The sequence below is a fragment of the Pteropus vampyrus genome, unplaced genomic scaffold, assembly GCF_000151845.1.
Source record: "Pteropus vampyrus isolate Shadow unplaced genomic scaffold, Pvam_2.0 Scaffold408, whole genome shotgun sequence".
NCBI classification, from domain to species: Eukaryota; Metazoa; Chordata; class Mammalia; order Chiroptera; family Pteropodidae; genus Pteropus; species Pteropus vampyrus.
The window spans coordinates 188,207-202,214 of record NW_011889189.1 but is presented as its reverse complement, the minus strand read 5'-3'; positions in this window follow the sequence as shown (position 1 = coordinate 202,214).

Genomic DNA, 14,008 nt, shown 5'->3' with positions numbered 1-14,008 from the left:
AGGCTAACCAGAAAAGGAAAAAGCCTGGTAAATTATTTTCCATTAAGCAACAACTATTGTTTATCTAGAGGTACCTTAAAGAAAGTAAATACAAAACAAATAAAACAAAAAAACAAAGTACACACTAGAAGATATGTGTAACATATATAACCCAAAAAAGTATAATATCAAGACTATGCATAGCCAATGTATATCTAATAGGATTGTCAAAAATTATGAAGTCTTAGAATGCTAAGAGATAGAGAGGTTGGATATCAATACAATCTTTTTTACTTTGCTGGTGGAAGTATAAGTTGAAAAACTTTGTCTATAAAGTTCAAAATGTATATAGCTCATGACTCAGCCTTTCTGCTTATAGTTTAACCCTGGGCATTTGGATACCTGTACAAGAATGTTGACAGCAGTACTCTCTGTCCTAGGAAAACAACTAGCCTGGAAACAGGCTAGTCATTTCTACAAGGAATGGATTGTGCTATAGTCACAGAGTGAAATATTATGCATCAGTGAAAGGTTAATGAACTACAGCTAAATGCAACAATACATATTAATCTTTGTACACTAAGTTCAAGTGAAAAAATCAATTGCAAAAGACAAACTAGTACACACAAAAATGCACAATATATTCTATAGGCATACATATATGTGAGACAGCTCACTTTTATAAAGCAAGAAAATAAAAAGCACAAAATTCTCAAAAAAAGTGGTTTGGTCTGACAGGAAGATCAGTGGATAAGTATGGATCTAGGTTAGGACAGGAATACAAAGATGAATATATAAGTTATTGGTAATATTGTAGTTCTTGGATTGAGTGTTTATAAATTTTATTTTTTCTAACTATGAATAAACATATACACTAGCTGCCAATGAACTACTTCTATTAGTCCATTTATGATTAATTCAGTTTTGTATGCCTGATTTCTATAAGAAAAATAAATATAATCTAATTTTTACATTGTGATGGCCACACTGTCCCCACAGAAACAATTTGTACAGTGGAAGTCAGCCGACTTGTAGGCAGCTCTGGTCTCCAATGCTTAGAGAGACTTCCTGCTCTGCTTCTACCATACAGAAAATCAGGTCCCCAGTGGAGTTCTGACATCACTAACCTTACTTGATCTGTGTGGAAATAGAAAGAATTCTAAAAGGCACTGCAAGGCCTTCCTGAGTGCCAGTGGGATTTTTTAAATGTCACTAAAACTTCTTTTTTAGGAAATCTTATTTTTACAGCTATCACTCAGCATTGGAATCTGTCATTCACTAAAACTAACTTTTCTGCTTTTTGGATGATGAAGGTCAACCCATGGAGGTAGGACTATCTTCATTAATGATTAAGTCACTAAAGTGAAAGTCAATGAAAATAGGTCAATTTTGATCTTTGGCCATGCTGCAATCTGTGACTCTCCCGAACCAGTTTAGGACTTCAGTGATCTGAAACAGCATCGGTGGCTGAAAAGTAGACTGAATTGTGGTTTTCATGAGTCATCATTGCTAATCACAACTGGTTTCTAGTCAAACTCCAGTGGCATCTCTGGTCTCATTGGAATGCATTAAAGTGTTCCCTTTTCTGACAGCATGTATGCTCATTTTCCTGTACACTCACTTTCCACTGGGCACTTTCAAACCTCAATGGGTTAGTATTTTAATAGCTACCTTCCTCAGCCAGGAAACAGCTTCAGCTATAATTCATTCAAATTGGTAAAAATAGTTCTTTCTGGGGACTACAAACTCCAAGTCAGTTGAGGAAAACAACTGAGCAGAAGGATAAAGAAAAAACATAACAGCTAAAGAATAAAAATAAAACATTTTATTTGATTGGGAAATGATCTGCAGTCTAAATTTTGCAGTCTCTGATAACTTTAAAATAGAAGTCAAAGGCTAGCTTTTGATTTATTTTAAAGTTATGATCATTAAAGTCTTCTGCACAAATTCCAGTATTATTTAAAAAACAAAACCTAAACACAACTAGCATTAGTGGAGACTAGATGAGATGGTATTGCCTCAGAACATTTAGTTTGATGAGAGAGGTCATTTTGCATTTATTCCTTCATCCATCAACAAGGTAAAGAGACAACCATCCAAATGGGAAAATACATTTGCAAGCAATGCCTCCAATAAGGGCCTAATATCTAAAATAAACAAAGAACTCATATGACTCAATAACAACAACAAAAAAACAAATAATCTAATCAAAAAATGGGCAGAGGACCTGAACGAATACTTCTCCCTAGAGGACATACGAATGGCCAATAAATATATGAAAAGATGCTCGACATCCCTAGCTATTAGAGAAATGCAAATCAAAACCACAATGAGATATCATCTCATACCTGTTAGAATAGCTATAATCAACAGGACAAGTAATAATAAATGTTGGAGAGGATACGGAGAAAAAGGAACTCTCATACACTGTTGGTGGGACTGCAAATTGGTACAGCCACTATGGAAAATAGTATGGAGGTTCCTCAAAAAACTAAGAACTGATCCAGCAACTCCTCTACTGGATATTTACCCCAAAGACTTGAAAACCCATATCTGAAAAGATATTTGCACACCAATGTTCTTAGCAGCATTATTCACAGTGACCAGGACATGGAAGCAACCGAACCGTCCTATGATAGATGATTGGGTAAAGAAGCTGTGGTACATATATATGATGGAATATTACTCAGCCATAAGAAGAGATGAAATACTGCCATTAGCGACAACATGGATGGACCTTGAGATAATCATGCTAAGCAAAATAAGCCAGACTGAAAAAGTTGAAAATCACATGATATTACTTACATGTGGGATATAAACCTAAAAGCAACAAATAAACAGGACAAACAAACAGAGACAAAAATCTCCATCTTCACAATTTATATTTCTGTTGAAAGATAAGAAAAATAAACATGTAGACATAAAACCCTGAGGATGCCGAGCTGATTGTAGTCTTCGAAAACTCAAATGAATATTGGGCCCTCCAGCATGCTTATTCAAACAACTTTCTAAATTTCTTTCCCTTTTTCTTGCCACAATTTGTACTTATTTTTTGACTTGTGTGCCTTTTAAAAATATCTATTATCCCTGTTGAGCTGTAAGTTCCATGAGGACAGGAATCATCACTATTTGGTTGGTCGCTATTTTCTCAGCACCTAGTATAATATCTAGCGCATGGAAACACTAAATAAATGTTTTTGAATGAATGACCAAGTAAGTGAATTTTAGGAGAATGATAGCAGTACACTTATTTTTTAAAAATAATATGTAACAATAGAAAATAACTATAATAATAATGGTGAGTGTAATCATGTTGAAAATATTCAGATTATAACATTTAGGGAAAAAAACATCAAACAATGCTAGAAAATTATACATAAAAAGTAATCTCCAATATGCAAAAATAGATGCTTAAATAGAGAAAATATATAAAACATTTCCTGAAGGTTTTCTTTATTTGGCGAAAAATTCATTCTCTTCTTTTGTATTCTATATTTTTCAGATTTTTCTAAAATAATCTGATTTTCCATTTTGGGTAATGACTACAAAAATAGCATTAAATGTTGTTGACAATAGATTCATCATAGAGTTTTGGGAAGGTTTTAAAGAGATCCTAAAAGCATTAAAGGAGATTATGGCTAAAGAGATTACGATCAGTATGTTAATTATACACTCCAGAAGAAACGCCTGAGATTGGTCCTGACTCCAGATGGTATAGGACCTTCAATATTAGAAGTTAAGACTATTTTTTTAAAATGATTTTTTAATAGTCTTAGACAACTAGTTAATCACCTAGTTATTTTATTTGGTATGTTTTAATCCATGAGGAAAGTTAGACTTAATTCATACACCATTTGATTTGCTATTTTAATAGCCAAGTTCAAAATTTTCATTCAATACATAATAAAGTCATTCTAAATAGTAGTAAAAGTTCAGATGACAGAAATGCCACTTTTATATTCTTCTACCCTATTTTGATTCCCTGAGTGATACTGAGAGTTTACTTTGGTTATAAACTTACTATAAGACAAAAAATAGTATGCGCACTTAAATTCAAGAAAATTTAATAAGACTTACTAGGAATAAACTGTCAAGAACACTTAGCTAGTGCTCTCCTTTTCTCTATCATTATAGCATGAGAAATCTCAAACATACCACAAAGTTAAAATTATTTTACAGTGAATACCTATATAATTATATTTATATTTTTCATTAACATTTTATTTTATCCCAAATCTAATGATCTTTTTAAATGCATTAATCCAAAAAAATCTTATTTTTCATACATTTCAAAGCAAATGACACACTTCTCTCTATACATTTCAGCATATAATATTAACCAGGATTGAATATTCGTATTTTCTTTTTATGTAAAACTTACATACAATTAAATGAGCAAATCCAGGTATACATTTGTGCAGTTATGACAATGAATATACTTATGCAACCCATATTTTTATTAAAATCTAGAATATTAGCATTGTCTGCCATGTCTCTTCCCAGTTAATCTTCATCTCCATTCCCTGAGTTAAACACTGTTCTGATTGTTTTATACCATAGATGAGTTTTGCCTGTTCTAGAATTTTATATAAATATAATAATGTAACATGTACTCTTTTGGGTAAAGCTTTCTTCACTCAGCATTATGGTTTTGAGATTCATCTATATTTTTATGCATCAGCAACATATTTTTTATTGAAAAATGATATTCCATTGTATGAACCTACCACAGTATTCATTCATTCTCCTGTTGTCAGATCTTGGACTATTTCCAGTTTATAGCTATTACGAATAGAGTTGATATTGGAGTTGGTTCATTGGAGCTATTGTGATATGACTTAATAACAGAGTGAACTTCAGTGGCTTGATTTTCAAGCAACAGATATGAGGCAAATGCACTAAAGAATGGGTGAGGGGAGGAAATGCATGGAGAAGCAGAGATTCTCATGAGAAAAACTTTGTTTGACATGTTCAGAAGAGGAAACCCAGATTGGGTAACAATTTTCTGCACCTATGAACATAAATCCTTCCAGCCTCACTGATTACCTGAGAGCATTCTGTCAGAAAAAAAACGGAACTGATCCTCTCCCCACCCCTCAAAAAATAGATGGTAAATGTTTTAAGATTGTGAAGCATCGATGATCTTTGGGATATGCATTATCCAGCTTTAACTTCAGAGGCATGCTACTGTCTAGAAGAGAGTTCTCTGTGGAGACATTCCAAGTGCAAGGTGTTTCCTGTCTTCGGGACACTCACAACTCCTGACTTTGGACAGAGCTTTTATCAACTAATTACCAGAAAACCCCAAAGAGGCCTAGCCACTTAACTGTGGGGAAGCTTCAAGGCCCTTTTGATGTTTGTTCTTGGCATGCCAAAGGGTAATTCACACAAAGATAAAAAGCATTCACAGCACTAAAAGGCTATTCTAAAAAGATTAAAGCTTCATAGCTGGTTCAATGACAAAGGTCTTTCAATATACATTTTTCATTCTCCTCTAGAGTAAGTATACAATCATCCTGTATAGGTAATAAGAGAAAATTGCAGCAATAGAAAGAAAACCATTGTTTTATGATTGGAAGGCAAATAAAACAGAATGAGGTGAAATGAAATGCCTAAGATGAAGGGAAGAGAATAGATGTTTTGCTAGAACAATTTTTTTTTATCTCCAATATTTCTTTATAAAAATGTTTAAGTATTGGATGTCTTTCCCATAAGCTCTTGTTTTGTAGGTGGCCTAGGTGTTACTCATTCATGGGAACACTTTCCTTCTGCCTTGACTTCCTTCTATTAGATATAAACAAGGTTATCATCAAAAAGGAAATTTAAATGTTCTCTCGTCTTGTGGGGGGAATTGTGAGGCAACAGTAAAATCGAAGTAAGGATCGAAGACAGGCCCAAAGCATAGTTACAACCTTTTAGTGGAGACTAAATTAATCTGTGTGGGACCTTGAGAAATGTGAAGAAGACTTAACAAGAGCAAATGAAAGGTAATAAGTTGTAAACTTGAATACAATAATTGTACAACGTATGTTGGGGTGGGCGGTGCGGGTAGAGTCACAGGAAAGTCAGACCCAAGGAATTGTTTAGACTTACAATGGTCCTTAGAAAATGGACAAAATCTGATCTGATTAGGTAGAGAGAGAGGAGGGAGGGAGAGAGGGATAGGAAAGGAGAGACAGAGGGAGAGAAAGGGAAGGAGGGAGGGAGAGACAGAGAGACAGACTGACAGACAGAGACAGACAGAGACAGAGAGAGAGAGGAAATCATGGTACAAGCTTCATAGAAAGGAGAGAGGGTAAGAGGATAACAACCTTTGGCTAGAGCATTTCCTGCTGGCCTCATGTACTCCGAAGATTAGATATTAAACCAGGTGCAAAATATTTGTTTGTAGAGATTAACTTGTAGTTTATTAACTTGGATGTTCACTTTGCTCTTTGTACTATACTCTTAAACAGAATTTTACAGCCTTTAAATAAACAATATTTATTTCTGAAAGGCATCAGCACCTCTGTGGATATTATAAACTTAATCTTTCTTATTAACTGAATGTCTGAAATTTTTGAATCTCACTGTTTTAAAGGTAGAGAATTATTCTATCCTTGATATAGAAACTTTTTTTTCTCTCCTTAAAGGATTTTCCATTAAGGAATTCACAAGTCTTAACAGAGTTATAATTGCTTTTTTCCAGAAATGGTTATATGAATGAATATCTTGAAAGTTGTCTTCTGAGCTCCTTGACCCTATTGTCATCTGAAATAGTTTTCCATATATGATATTATTTTTTTTTAAAGAGTGAGAAAGAAGAGGTAAAAAAGAGAAAAAAAATTAACAATTTTTTTAGGACAAGTCTGAGTCCTCTTAAATTTGTTGTTGTTTTTGACCATACTGCATTAAATCAGTCATTAAATATGATCAAATATGGATCAAAGTAATAAAAATTCTTACCATTTTTTTAGATTTTATATCTTCTGTTTCTTTTGTTCAGGAAGTTGTCAAAATTTTAAGAAAAAGAGCCTACTATCTTTCAAAAATTTATTTTATATTTTTGACCATATTAGCAATAGGCAGAAAATAACATAAACACATTATAATGAAAGGGAGAATACAAGTCATGAGAAAAACCTTATTTGAAGAAGTAAATCTATCATTCTCTTTTTCCTGCTAACTCCAAATTCTGCCCTTGAATCCTTATGCTTACCCTAAGAACTTAGTCTAACTGAATCTTAGTATTTTTAATCTGAAAAATGAGAGTTCTTTTTAAGTACTTGATCTCTGATTCCTTTTAGTGTTAATGTTTTATTTTTAATAATTATCTAAATTATTATAAAAACTGACTATAAAGTCAGAGGATTAAATACCACAACACTGTTGTGAAGTAATAATTATAGTTACTTGATGCAAGTGTGAAAAATACAAAGAAACTGGCATAGTATTTTAATTTTTTAATATGCAAACTATATTGTTAATCTATTTAAAAATTTTCCATCAACTTTAAATTTGTTAATATGGCAAAATAAGATTTTATTATATTAATTAGAGTAAATTTTCTCCTAAATTTCTCTGATGTTATTTGATCTTTACTTATTTGGGGGCAGAGGGGAAGCCATAACAATCTGGGCATAGTCCCAAGGTTATTTTTTCCAAGACAAAAATTATTTATATCTTTTGTAGTATGAATGTCACTTTTTCCTAATGCCCCGCAGAAACAAAGATTCACTAGACTATGTGTTCCTCACTTACAGGAATGAAAAAAAGACATGAGGAGTCTTGCTAAAGTCGTCTTCTTGATTAGTATAATTTCTTATTGCCAAGTTTAGGAAATACTGTATAATCTATTCCCAAATGTCAACAGCCCATGACATAAATGAAAGGACAAGGCACCTAACTCAACATTCAGTTATAGTTCATTTGGATTTCTTGTTATGCACTGTGATATGTAATCAAAATTGCTCTTCAGAAGTGAGGCACTTAGTCCCCTAAGTCCTGAGAGCTCTACTAGCGATGGTCCTGGGGTCCATCCGCATAGGGAATTTCCTTGGCAGAAGAAAACGGCCTAGTCCAAGACAACATTTATTTCCAGGGAAGCCTGCATCCAATGGCTCATCAATAGAGATATAAATGCTTGGCCCCCTCATTCCACTAGGATGATAGGATGATTCTGAAGGGCAACACTGGCTTGAGGATTCAACAAGCAGTCAACTGAGGCCTTTGATGGGACTTCACCAGAGCTCATTTTCTCCTTCTGCCCAATCCAGCTCTCTTCCCCTCCCTTACATGGATGTTTAGTCTAAGAGTTCTCCTTAATTAATGTGCTACATGCTAATATCCACCTCAGTGTCTGTTTCTGGCAAACCCAACCTACAGCAGCTGATGGTCCACATTAAGATTGTATAAGACAGGAAGACTGGGTGCTGTAGGAGTTAAAAAAAAATTGTACAAGAGAGCAAATGTTATTATGAGATTTTGGAGATGAGTCACCTATAGCCTAGAGGGCAATGCGAACTTCATTAGTGTTCATTCAAAGAGTTCAGCTAACACCTAATAACCCAGAAGAACATGCTGATGATGGGTGTTCACTTCGGCATCACTAAGTTCAGTGGAGGCTTTCCTTTCTAGGCCAAGGCCAACAGTAGGGAAAGCTTTCACAGAATGGGGCTCACTAACTGCAATGGGGATGATAATAATTATAAACAATAGAGGCCAGATGGCAAAGTTACCTGTCCAAATACAGGTGAGTGCAATTATCATAATAAACAGCAAGGCTGGAGTTGCCTGCAAAGTGAGCCTTAGGAATTGCAAGAGCTCTTGAAGATTGTTAAAAGCACAGGTTGAGAGTCCCATTTCCAGCTGAACAGTGTGGAGAGCTCCAAGTATCCCATCCCCAGCTCCTTGCACCATGCAGGCAAGAAGAGGATCAGCTTCTTGCCAGGGGAAATTGACCCTGATTGCCAGGTCTGGCAGAACTGCTGTTACACATTGGCAGCAGAGAGGAATGCTTCTGACACATGCAGGATCTGCTTGGAGTGTCTTGGTACTGCCTTTCCCAGTTTTGAATTTAAAAGGCAAGAGACAGGCTATAGGTTTCTATATATGTTTCTACTATATTTACCCTACCATACACTTTTCTTATATCAATCCAAATATTTTTTCTGATTGTCCTTCAGTAGTGGTGGAGAAAGCCACAGAAACATCTAGATCATGGCAATATATGTTTTCGACTTTTCAACCTCATCTGGTTCCTCAGTGCTGATTGACAAATCATCCTCCCCCACGCCCCATTGCTAGTTTACTCTACAGCAGTAAATCTTCAAACACTCTGTACCCTCTGCCTCTTGGAAGATGATCCAACTTCAATTCTTAGATCAAAGAGAGGGCATTTAGTTTGATTTCTTTCTCACTGTACTTATATATCTCATTCACTACTTTTACCTTTTACGTTTTACCTCAGAGAATGGGAAGTTTAAGATCATCCTTAAGCACATGGGCTTTGATGTTCCATTCCTGGCTATAATATTTATTATTTGTGTGACTTTTTTATAGGCTACTCAATTTCTTAAAGTCTCTTTCCTCCTATGTATGATCAAGTTAATAATAACTACCACATGAGATTGTTAGCAAATATGAAAAAAGAATACTTTAAAGGTTGTTAACAAAATTCTTGGCACATCTAAAATGCTTAATAGTTATTAACTTTTAATTACAATAAAAAAATATTCTAAGGGATAGTCCTACCTGAATCGGTACCATTGATTAGAATCACCATTAGACCTGAGCAAGGATGCTACACTAGAACCTATGCCTCATGCTTTTGAATACCTTAGCCAAATATTTTTGAGTCTCCCTCTACTATGTTTAGGACCAGCTGGGGTTGACAGTGCCATCTGGGAGGGGTTTCCTGAGGCCAGACCTGGTTTATGGATCTGGTTGTCATATGTACCAAACTCAATATTTTCTAAGTCCCTCTCCCATGATTTGGCTGTGCAGGACCTGCAGTGAGGTTTGGGTGAGATGCCCAAATCCTATTTCTCCAGTTTCCTATTTCTTCCTTTTGAGATATTCTCTGGCCCTCTACCTCAGATATGAGTTAGCTAGGTTCTCAATACACTCTGTCACTCTTGCCTATAGGCCAGGAGGGTTTCCTGGTGGGCAAATCCCTCACATTGGCTGGTGAGGTATTCCTTTCATGGGATCAGGCCAGACTGGTATGCCAGAATGTAATGACATGATGATTTTGGGTGACTCTCACTTATGTTGGACACTGAACGTTTCCGCTATCTGGGCTACCAATGGTTCATTTCTGATCTTTAGGCTTCAGCTGTGTGTTGTGTGTGAGTGTGTGTGGGTGTTGGCAGTGGCGGGGAGTGGGGGGGTTGTTGGTTGGTTCTCACTCATCTCTGTTTCTACTGCAGTGCTGCCTCTGGTCTTCAGAACCTAAGGAGTAGCAGTCAGATTTTTTACAATTGTGACCCCTCATAGCTTGGACCCAGGATAGTTATCACCTCCCCTCCACAGGCTCTGGACCATGTGTCAGACAGACCTCTGGGGTAGCTAGCTGTACTCATCTCATTCAAGGACTTTTGAGACCAGTCCTCCACAATGCCAGTGGGTCCTTCTTGTTGATGTCCTCTCTTGTCTCTGATTGATGTGGTAACAGTGTACTCTTCTGGGTCACTCCTAAGCTATAGTGCATAAAGAATGGACATTGCCTGTGCAAATGGGACTTCTCTTTTCACTCTGCTCATGGGCCCCTCTCCTATCTTCTTTGCCAGTGGTAGTGTATGAAAGGCAAGGGTATAGCTGATAATGAAATAAATAACACCTTAGTAATGCGGAGATTACAGCCTAAGTAGTTCAAGAGAAGACATGGTTGGAATATGAATTGTTCAATATGTATACTATAAAATTCTAAATGATGAACTTAGAATGATCAGAAAACAAAGTATCATTCACAGTTCAGCATATCCTAAGTTAGACTTACATTTATTGTCATCCTCAAAGAAGCAAAGTAACGACTTTTGAAACAATCAATAGAAGCTAATATTCACAGGTGGCATATAGATAGATTTAAAACCATGAGTGAAAATGCAACCAGCATTTAAGAAATTGTATAAGGGAACTAAAGAGGTGAGAAAAGTCTTTATTATTTTAATACAAAAAGTTTGGGAAGGACTATGACATTATGAATATCAACAGCTTTGCTCAGAGTGGGATATATGAAAGTAGACATAATCAGCACATTTGATAATAATGAATAAATCTGACAATAAAGAGATGGTCCCTAGACCTGAACAGGAAGAGGCGGTACCTGGGAGCTGTGAAGAATCAATTGCGCTGATTGGCAATAACTATATATGTAAGTACCTTTTTTCTACTCTTTATTCAAATTTTTCATTGATAAACTGCTGTACCTCAAATGGGCCTTTGAATATTATAATACAGTTTTAATTGACTTGTTTTCATGGACAGAGGTCCCTCAAAACAATTTGCTCCAATTCACACACCTTAGAACCTACTCCACACCTGACTGCACCTAGCCATATGGGTTGGTCATATTAAAGCGGGACCCGCTCTCACAGACTTTAAGGAGAATGGCACTAAATTATACAATGGAAGCTAACTCCATTTTTTAATGCCTTCTCTGCTCCACTGTTCTATAAGTATTTGCTAGCAGCCATAGATGTTTCTTCATTTTTAAAACACTTTTTCCTTAACTCTTGAATCTTCTAAAAGGACACTGTTCTAGTTGTCTCTCACCTTTATTGTCATCCAAAAAATTCAACAATTTAACCTCAGCTATGGCTGCTAAATCCATCCCACCCTGCCTATTTTCTTCATCAAAGACTAGGTTATTTAAATGGGCTCCCCCTCTGCACCTGTCTCTCTCCTACTCTTATATGGAGGACCATATTGTTCTCAAGTAACCATTTTATAATGGATATCTAAGTTCTCCAAAGACTTCGGGATAAAATTTGAACCCCTCAGTTGGGTACACAAGAGCCTTTAATAATCTGCTCCAAATCTTCACTTATTGTTTAATCTCTTAGTGTTAATACCACACACTTAATACTTCTTTCCCATGATCATCCTCTGAACAGAAAATAAACCTTAAATGTTTTTTACACATGTTGACCCTTTCTCCCTAAAAAACCTTTCCTTGTACTATATGCCTGGTAAGGTCTACTCACCTGATAAGATGCAGCTGAGAAAACATTTTTCTGTGAATTTTTACCAGGCTCTTCTGGAAAGTATAGCAGCTCTCTCCATGATGCCCCTATTACGCATTTATCACATTACATGTGAAATCTTTACTTGCATTACTATTGTTGTGCTAGACTGTGGAATCCTTGAAGCCTGAGACTGTTTTATCCATATTTGTATTTGCAATGCATGTGAAATTGGTGCTCATTAAATATATATTAATGAATAAATAAATCCTATAGGATTCTCATATGCATTTTCCATAATTTCTCTTTTTGTAGAAATGTTTTCTAGCCCAGCCAGTTTATAGTATTCTTGTAAGTAACTGTACTATAGGCATAACTCATTATTTTCAAAAGTACTCATCAAAAATTGCTAATGTACAATTAACAAAAGACATAAGTGAAAGGAAGAGTTGAAAGGGACAAAATGACTGTTTTTAAAAATTATTTAAATCAAATACTTTTTAATTATGGCTATTCTTGAAAGGCAGTTTCCTGTCATTGAATCTTCTTTACTAGATCCTACACATAATACTAAGCGAGAGAGTTGAGTGGACCGAGACTCAAAAACCCATAAGCAAAGAAGAAACCTACATTCTAGACAAAAATATAATTAAAATACTAAAGTAAAAAAGTCGAAAAACCTATTACCAATCAAGCAAGAAGACAAAGAAGAAATCAGATCACACATGAATATTAATGCTTAGAGTAAGCAGTGATTTAGAAACCAGAAAGGCAGCTGGAAAATTGTTTTTAAAAACAGGAGAGAAAACAAAGTAAGGAAATTGGATGAAGCTCTAACAGATATTAAATGGTCCATAGGAACCAAAAGAGTAGGATAAAGTAGAGAATACTATAAAAATAAGGTTTCAAATATCAAGACACACTTACATCTAATGACAGCATTCTGGCCTTGCTTTTTATGCTCTTCTGAATACATTGGTGATTGAGTGTATTAAGTAGAAAGAAAAAATCTATTAAATTTTAAAATGTATGAGAACTTAGAAAAATAGAAAGAAAGGAGTGAACAGAGATAAAAATGAATCTTGTTTAATTTGGGGACATGAAACAGGTAATGTACCTGGGTCATGAAATTCTATAGGATAATGACGATTCAGTTCACCGCAAGAGATGGTGCTCTGGAGTCAAGTTTGCTGTGAAGCTAGGATGTGGAGGGCGGTGAGATAAGCTCTCTCACCCATAAAAAGAGACAGAAAAAAATGGTATGTTTGGAGCTATGGAGAGGTGAAGACCTGGAGAGGTGACTCTGACTCACCTTATGACCAGTATCTGAACAAATAGCCACAATTCAGCCAGGAACAATAGCTGAATTATTATTTTAAGACCTGGTTTTGGACTGAGAAAGTTCCGATTTGAGCCATCCTAAATCTGCTAGCCAGGAACAGGTGTGCAGAGAGGTGGGGGTAGAGTATAAAAATAAAAATAAACCCAAAATGCCCAAATAACTTTTCACACAAAATTGGCCTACAAAATGAATATTACAAAACATGAGAAAGCTAATAATAAGAAATAGAGCATTCACACTGATTAGGAGGACAATTAAGAGAGAGGGGAAGAAAGAAAAAGTACTGTGTTGGTGAACATGTAGAGAAATTAGAACCCTGTGTGTAGCTAGTAGGAATATAAAATGGTACAACCACTGTGGAAAACAGTATAGAAATCCCTCAGAAAATTAAACCCAGAATTACTATATAATCCAGTAATTTCACTTCTGAATATATATATATATATACACATTCATATATATACATACATTTGTGTGTGTGTGTGTGTGTGTGTGTGTGTGTGTGTGTGTGTGTATATCTCTC